The sequence below is a fragment of the Lissotriton vulgaris genome, unplaced genomic scaffold (genome assembly GCF_964263255.1).
Source record: "Lissotriton vulgaris unplaced genomic scaffold, aLisVul1.2 SCAFFOLD_711, whole genome shotgun sequence".
NCBI lineage: Eukaryota > Metazoa > Chordata > Amphibia > Caudata > Salamandridae > Lissotriton > Lissotriton vulgaris.
This window is the reverse complement of record NW_028255171.1, coordinates 43,744-52,450: the sequence shown is the minus strand read 5'-3', so window position 1 is coordinate 52,450 and position 8,707 is coordinate 43,744.

Here is an 8,707-nt window from a genome sequence, read left to right as displayed (position 1 = left end):
CACAGTGGCATCCTTGCAGATATCCTCAGTATCGGCGGCAACTAACAAATCATCAACGTACTGGATAAGGGCTGCACCTTCAGGGAAAACCAACAAATCAAGTTGTGTCTTTAAAGCTTGACTGTAAATCGATGGACTCTCGCATAGCCTTGAGGAGCGCGCTTAAAGCGGAAACTTCGTCCTCCTAAAGAGAATCCAAAGATGTCCCTACTCTCCATGGCAATCGGGATGCTGAAGAAAGCATTCTTCAAGTCAATCACCGAAAACCAAGTGTCAGAAGCCGGAATCAGAGTCAATAACGCCGTAATGTCAGGCACAACAGGAAATTGTGGAACAACAATTTTGTTCACTTCACGAAGATCGATAACAAATCTATATACAGGAGGCTGTGAAGGATCAGTTCTCTTTAAGACAGGCAAAACAGGACTATTGCACACATTACCTCGCGTTTCCTCAATAACACCCTTGTCGATCAAATCATAAATGATCGCTAAAAGTGCACGCTCACCATCACTCGAAATACGATATTGTGGAATACGCGGTAATTTAGCATTTGCCTTCAGTGTCATAACATATGGGGGAATGTCTAACAGGCCCACATCATTCGGACCCGTAGCCCACAATGAATCTGGTAGCAAAGACAATTCAGATGGAAGACAATCTTTCGACACATACATCGGAGAGATCACACTCTCAACCAAGGTAAGATGTACTCCTGACGGAGAACAGTACAAAGTCGCATACAATCTCTTCAACAAGTCCAATCCCAGCAAATTCTTATTACAACCTGTAGTCAAAAGAAGGGGTGCTTCAAACCTACGAGGACCAACAGAAAGGGGCAATGGAGCAGAAATCGGATTTGTAACGGGGGCGCCAGAAAAACCTACAGAAACATTATTAAAGCCAGACAAAGGTGCGCCAGGGAGTTTAGAATGCATAATAGAACTCTTCGTAGCACCAGTGTCTAGCAGAAAAGGCTCTGACACACCTGATGCAATCACTTCAACATAAGGTCCACTCTGATCTACTGGAACTGAAACAACTCCCTCTCTTTGTCCATGGCTGTCCTAACAATTATCACCATGTGCTTCATCACCCTCAACATAATAATCATCTACGTAGTACTGTGCTGTCCTACCAGACGAATTCTGCTGTTGATCAAAACTATTCATCGAATTCTGCGGAGGCAAAGGACGCACGTTCTGCCCGCGACCTCTACCTCTAGGCGCTTGCTGAGCACCTCTAGCTCTCACACCAGGAGCACTATTCGCTCGTTGTAGCAAGACCAGACAACTATTCTTGTAGTAACCTTCTTCCTTACAATACGCACACTGATTAGGGCCATACGGAAAAAGCTGTTGAGAAGTCTCGTCCCTTTGCGAGTTTCTCGAATACTGTTGAGGTTGCTGATAATCACGCTGATTATTAGCACGGGGCGGATAAGCTTGTTGTAGAAGAACTTCAATTCCTTAGTCTTCTTGTCCGCTTTCTCTAACTCATCCTTACGTCTATTCTCATAGTACTGATCCGTGGCTAAGATCTGCGCCGATGTAGAAACAGGCCAAGCACTCTCAGAATCCTTCAGCTTAGTGCACAACTCAGGAAGAAGATTGTGCACAAATTTGTCGACGAACAATCTCTGGCCATCCTCGGTAGCCATATCCTGCCCACTATGATCGACAAAAGTTTCTTCGAAACGCGAGAAAAAATCTGACACGGTCTCATCTTTCTTCTGCTTACATGCAGACAACTTGTCCCAATTAACACGTACTTCGGGCATCAGAGTCTTCATAAAAGTAATAATCCTACCAGGAAGTTCTGTAATGATATTTTCAGGCTTAGCACCTCCAACTTGTCTATCATTCGCAGCAACAAGGTTCACCCACGAATCACCCAATTCATTATCATGATCCGTATGTCGAATGACATTCCAGATGGGCTGTGGAACAACATTCCCAAACAACATGTCTATGTCCGCCAAAATTCATGACGCACGAACTCACAGTTTGCGTAATCTCTTTATAATATCCCGCTGGATCTTTCCGCGGATCAGGCAAAGTCTGCTTAAGCGCTAGAACTTCTGCACGCTTCCATGGAACATGTACCCATACTCGCTGAAAGTGCGCAACAACAGGTGGAACAGCATTCGCATCAGCAGGTCTCCAAACCGGAGGAACCTCTCGCATCGGATACTGACGCGCTTTTCTCCTAACTGACGAATCAGGCTCAAGCAGCCGTTCAGAAGAAGCATTACTTCGAAATGACAATAACGTCCACACCGCTCTCTCGATGTCAAGAAGACTCACAATTGTTCCTTTTGCAAACTCAGAACGCAGTCGGAACAACTCTTCAGGAGCTTCACCCACCTCGTCCGTCCATTGTTCATGGAGGAACGCACACATGATCTTGAGAACATACCGTTGCTTTGGTGCTTCCTATTGCCGAAAAACATCCATGATACCCTCAAGATCGTACTGGGATGTGTACGTAACCCATCTACGTGCCATGTGATCCAAAACCACTCGTTCATCTGTATCAGGCAACTGACTACGCGACTGTCTACGCTCACTCACAGGAGACATACCCAATTGTCCCAACCAAGGAGTCAGAAAACCAGAAAAAGCAGCAGTCATTCGCTGTCTAGGAGAAGGAGTAGTCGGAGGAACAAGGGAAGACGAGACAGTAGTAGAAGAATCCAAAGTCGGAACAGGCATAGAAGTAGTAGTGGTAGAAAAAGGCTAAGTTGGCGGCCCATGAGGAGGCTGCACCAAAGGGACAGTAGCCAACGAAGGAGCTGGCTGTAGAGGAATCACAGGAGGCAAAACAACCGGCAGTTGCACAGCCACGACCGGTGGCGGTGGTGCCGTAGCATTCTGCACATAAGGTGGCGGTGAATTTAACAGATGCGACATTAAAGGATCTTTCGCAAGATCTTTCTCGTATTTCTGCTCTTTAGGCGGCAAGACTGGGTAGAATCTATCTACCGCTAACTTCCTCACTCTAAGCATCTGTTCACTTTCTTGTTCTTCTTCATTATCTCTATACGCAATGGCAGCTTGCACCATTGACATACCTCTTTCTCTCTTATTCTTTTTCGCTAATTTCATTTCTTTCTGTTTGGCTTCTTTGCGCCATATGCGGAAAGAGTTTAACATTGCCGGCCGGGCTTTCTTCTTGAACAACTTCACATCGAGGTTATCTAGAATTTCAGTTTCAAGGCTACCGTAACGGGGCCACTGTAGGACACCGTCACTCTTTGTGTATTTTACCCAAATCTCATTATAGCTAATAGGGCCCACACCATGTTTCACATACAACTCGTATGTAGGAGTTCCGATCGGAGGAACCGGACACGAATCCTCTAACCGGGAGTCCTTCAATGAACCACAACTAAACAAGTTTCTAAAACTGCTAAAACCAGGTATCTTGCTCACTAGTCTAGCTTCAAACAACAAGGAGAATCTAGAAACGATAGTCTCGTAAATACACAAATCCCTTGGCTTTGGGGCCTGCAGGTACCAAATCAAAGCGATCCACTAAAGGATACCAAACAAACTAAGAACTAGGAGATGCTCCGCTTATACTTAACTGAAATGTCGATGGCATCACCAGAAGACCCGTCAATCATCTCGCTCTACAAACGTCTAAGGCTCCAAAACAGGGCGACAGTCAGGGCAGCAGTCCTTCGTAGCCGTCGGAAAGCTGGAAACCTCGCAGCAAATACTTTCGGACCACGACGACATACAGGGGTCGATGAAGTGGCTGGCCTTCCTCCAGAATTTTCACACGAAGCTTCTCATGAACCTCTGGCTTGGACCGGTACTGCTGAAGTCGCACCACAATGGGCGCCAACTGAAGGACCGGGTTTTAGAACCCAGCTGCGTCAGGGAGAACGCCTGATACCTTCGAGTTCCCCTGTCTTGGCAAACAGAGACACAGGATACTTCTTGATGACGTCAAAGACCAAAGTTTATTGTCTCGAACCAGGAACAGAGATCTAAGAAGCACACACGGGTGGTTCGTCAGAGACTGCACAAATTCTATAAGCGGAGCATGGTCTTTTATGCCAAAAAATCAAGCCTCAGGCAACATTCCAAATTTACATTCGGTGCATACAAACTGACCAATGACAGTGTAACATTTCAAAAGTAGCGTATGACGACAGTCAAAGACAATCCCATTTTCCGTTGTCCAGCCCACCAGAAATGACCAAGCGAATTCCAGGTTTCCTGTTCGATCAGGCCGGACAAACCCATCATAAAACCTTCAACCCAAATCAATGATTATGTCGTAAAGGAAAGGCAGAAACAGATTAGAAAGAAGATAGAAAGGTGGGAGCAGTGTACCATAAACTCGGGCACGTCCTGCTCTTTGATCTTTATCAGACCAGCTGCTGAACAAGGAACTGGCTCAGCGAGGTCAGCCTCGGGCAAGGAGTCCGTTCGGCCAGGTCACCCAGGAGTCAGCTAAGGCGTACGTGTCTCAAGGACTCGTTCGGCCACAGTCATCGGGCCTATGTTAGGGCAACCACACAAAATGGCTGCCGTATACAAAATGGAACCCGGAGGTTCAGACTAAATCCTTGAATACGGAGTGTTCTCCTATATCGATTCATACGAAACACTCAGACACGCAACACTCGCCATTTGCGGTCTGCTGACACCAAAAATCGTCCATTTCCGACGATCTTTATTGAACGGGTTCGGAACCATCGAACCCAGTTCGCGAACCACGGATCCACAGACCCTCCTTTTGCCCTTACATAGGCAACAGACCCAAACCCATGTTAATCTGAATCCGGATCTATATTCATCAGATCATCGATATGTTGCTGTAGCATCATCCTATTACTGAGTAACTCTCTCTGGACAGGTCTCCTTGCACACGAAGTAGCACAGAGGCCACAAATAGCAGGAGCACACTGTACACAGAGAGAGAACATGAAAAGGATTGCTAAGACCATCCCAATGACCATCAAAATCTTCCAACCCCAAGTGGATATCAATCCCCATAACCATCCCATCAAAGACCAATCTCCTTTGTCCAAATGGACAGAATCGGAGATCTTATGCAAGTTTGGAAAAAGCCTGGAAGACTGATGGAGCGTTGTCTGGAATGAAAACGCAGCAGCTCGATTGAATCAGCTTACAAACTCCAATTTCCAATTTAAAACATTTATAAAGCGCAACGTTCACCGTACGGTTTCTTGGCGCTAGTGAAGGGTCCGGCAACTGAGGCAAAATAAACCTGACGTAGGGCAAGAATGGACCAGTTACACGGAGAAGGCCTGTTTGAAATGGAACGTTTTTAGGTCTTTGCGGAAAGAAACATAATGGGTGGCAGAACGAAGGTGGTCGGGGAGGGAGTTCCAGAATGTAGGAGCCAAGGTAGAGAAATTGGCTCCACCCCACTTTTTGCGCTTGAAACGTGGGATTTGAAGGAGAGACTTGGAAGAGGAACGAAGCTCTCTGGTGGGGACGTATTCGTTTATCAGCGAGGAAATGAAGGCGGGGGCAGTGCCTTGGCGGGCCTGGAAAACCATGCAGCCGGTTTTAAAAAGGGAACGTTCCTTGACAGGAAGCCAATGGAGCTCCCCGAGGAGGGGTGTGGAGTGGTGGTATCGTGGGAGACCATAGACCAACCGGGCCGCCTGGTTCCCAACCATCTGGAGCCTCCGCAGGCTGTATGCCGGGATGCCGTTGTATAGGGCATTGGCATAATCCAGCCGTGGCCATGATCAACTTGAGTGCCTGGGGGGAAAAGAAGCGGGAGACGGTGCGGATGGTTCGGAGGGTGAGGAAGCAGGAGGAGACTACAGAGCTAATTTGTGAATGGAGGGTGAGATGGTTGTTCATTTTGACACCCAGTGTTTTGACCGTGGTTGAAGGAGTGGGGGCGGGACCAAGAGAGGAGGGCCAGAAGAGAGAGTTCCAGGGACTGGAAGAACCACCGGTGAGAACCAACTCGGTTTTATCCGGGTTCAACTTGAGATGGTTGTGGTTCATCCAATCATAGTGGACTGGAGGTTAGAGACAGAGAGGGGAGAAGAGGATAGGTCAAAGATGAGCTGGAGGTCATCCGCATAATTGAACACGGTGACCTCCAGCTGCTGAAGTGCGAAAATAAGAGGAAAGATATAAAGGTTGAACAGTAAGGGGGAGAGAGAGGAACCCTGGGGAACACCACAGGTGACGGGGAGTGAGGTGGTCGTGGAGTCTCCTAGCCGAACCGCCTGGGTGCGGTCCCTCAGGAAGGAGGAAAGCCAGACCAGGGCTGATCCCTCAATTCCAGCCGCCTTGACACGGGACAGTAAGATGGTGTGGTCCACTGTGTCAAAGGCGGCGGAGAGATCGAGGAGCACCAGCGCCTGGTGTTTGTTGTGATCCATTCCCTTCCTGAGGTTGTCTAGGACCGATACCACAACTGATTCGGTCGAGTGCCTGGGGCGGAAACCGGCCTGGCGGGAAGCCAGTCCCCCATTTGCCTCTACATGGGCACTGAGTACCGCGGTGACATGGCGCTCCAGCACCTTGCCCAAATAGGGCAGCAGGGAAATGGGGCGGTAGTTGGCTGAGATGGACGGGTCAGCGCCAGGCTTCTTTAAAATGGGCACTATGGTGGCTGATTTGAGCGCAGGGGTCACTACTCCCTGCGTTAGGGAACTATTGAGGAAAGTAATGGGGGGTTAGGGACAGAAGGCGTTGATTTGTTGCAGGATTCGTGCCGGACAGATGTCTGCCGGAGAGCCCGATTTTACTTTGGGGAGTATCTCCAGGAATACTTCCTCAGTGAGGGGGGGAATGGAGGTAAGATGGCATTGAACAGTGGGAGGGGAAGGATCGACAAAGGCAGACGAGGGGAAGGGGATGTTGGCCTTGATGGTTGCGATCTTATCCAAAAAATAGGTGTTTAGTCGGTCGCACAGAGGCTGGGATGGGGGGATTTGGGGTGAGGCTCTGTCGGAAAAGGCTAGGTCATTCACTATACCAAAGATCTCCCTAGGTTTATTTTCGGCTGACGTTATTTTAGTTGAAAAATAGGTGGTTTTGGCGGCGAGGATTGCTGTTTTATATTCGGCAAGTGATGTGAGATAAAGGGTTTTTAGTGAGGGGCAATAATTTTTTCTGCAATGCCTCTCTGCCTGTCGAACGGACAGTTTTAGCTCTTTTAGGTTGTCGTTAAACCACCTGTTGGAGTCCTTGGGTCGTCGGATGGAAATGCGACGCAGAGGAGCCACTGAGCCACAACCTCCAGCCAGCCAGGCATTGATAGCATTGGCTTGAGAGTCGGATGAAAGACCAGAGAGGGTCGGAAATTTGGAGTTCCAAAGCAGGGAGGTCAAGGAGGGAAGATCAACTCTGTTCCAATTCCGCGCCCAGGTGTTTTTGGCGTGTGGGACTTTAGATACCGAGTTGAGAGAAATGGAGAAAGAGATAAGGGCATGGTCGGACCAGGGACAGGGGGATACAGTCACCGGGGAAACTGGAAGGTTGAGGGACCATACCTGGTCAAGTATGTGACCGTGAGAATGGGTGGGGACAGAAATGTGCGGAACGAAGTTCAGAGAGAGAAGAGATTCTGTGAATTCTTTCGAGGCAGTACACTCAGAGGGGTCGGAGGGCCAATAGTTAAAATCGCCTAGCACCAAGACCGAAGCGTAGTTGACCACCAGGGTGGCCAGTAGGTCTTGAAATGCCGGTAAGAACAGAGACGAAGACTGGGGTGGGCGATACATCAGGAGGCATGTGATGGGGGGAGAAGGAGAGGGAGCGGACTACAAGGAATTCAGTGGAGGGGATGGGGGGGAAAGGAAGGGTTTGAAAGTTCAATTCAGACCGAGCGATTAATGCCACATCACCGCCTACCCTGCCCGCCGGGCGATCAGCGCGTAAGGCAACGTAGGGTGGGGGGAGGGTAGCCAAGAGAACGGGGAGGGAAGAATCACAGAACCAGGTTTCGGTCAAGAGCAGTAGGTCAGGCTTCTCGGAGTCAAGCAGGACAATCGTCTGACTACCTCGTGTTCAGGCAAAGGATGAAAAGAATGAGAAGAAATAGTAGGTGAAGGTGTAGGTTGCACAGTGGGGTTAAAAGTCATTCTAAAAACAAATGTTACATAACCATCTATAAATACCATGAAGCTCAATAGTAAAAATAAACATGGTATCAAAAAACTTTTCTTCGATATTGTTTTACATATTCGTTTCCTAAAAGTCAGTGTCTGTACAGGTCTCTCCAACTCAAAGAAATCCATCCTAAACTAAATTTGCTGCCCGCGGTGGTAGGTTGATTCTGCTCAGGAATGCCTCTGCTAACCCAGGAATGCTGCCTTGGGCCAACAGAACCCTCAACCTAGTGTCTCAGGCTTGCACTCCAAAGACTGATGGCAACCGCGACCCTAGCAGCGAGAACCGGATGGCGGTTCAAAAAAAAACAAAAATGAGTAGATCCCTGATGGAGAGTTAACCTGCAAACAGACAAAAATCATCAAACTTTATTTATTCTTTATTATTTGTCCGTAACTCTCGGTCTCAAATTATAGCGATTCTTTCCAGCTAATTCTTGATCAGCGAACAAAAGGTGAGGCTCTGTAGTATCCAATCGATCTGCAGGAGGTACTGATTCTTGCAAAATCCTGTCACTCTCTTTCGGCGTACGTGTCTCAAGGACTCGTTCGGCGACAGTCATCGGGCCTATGTTAGGGCAACCA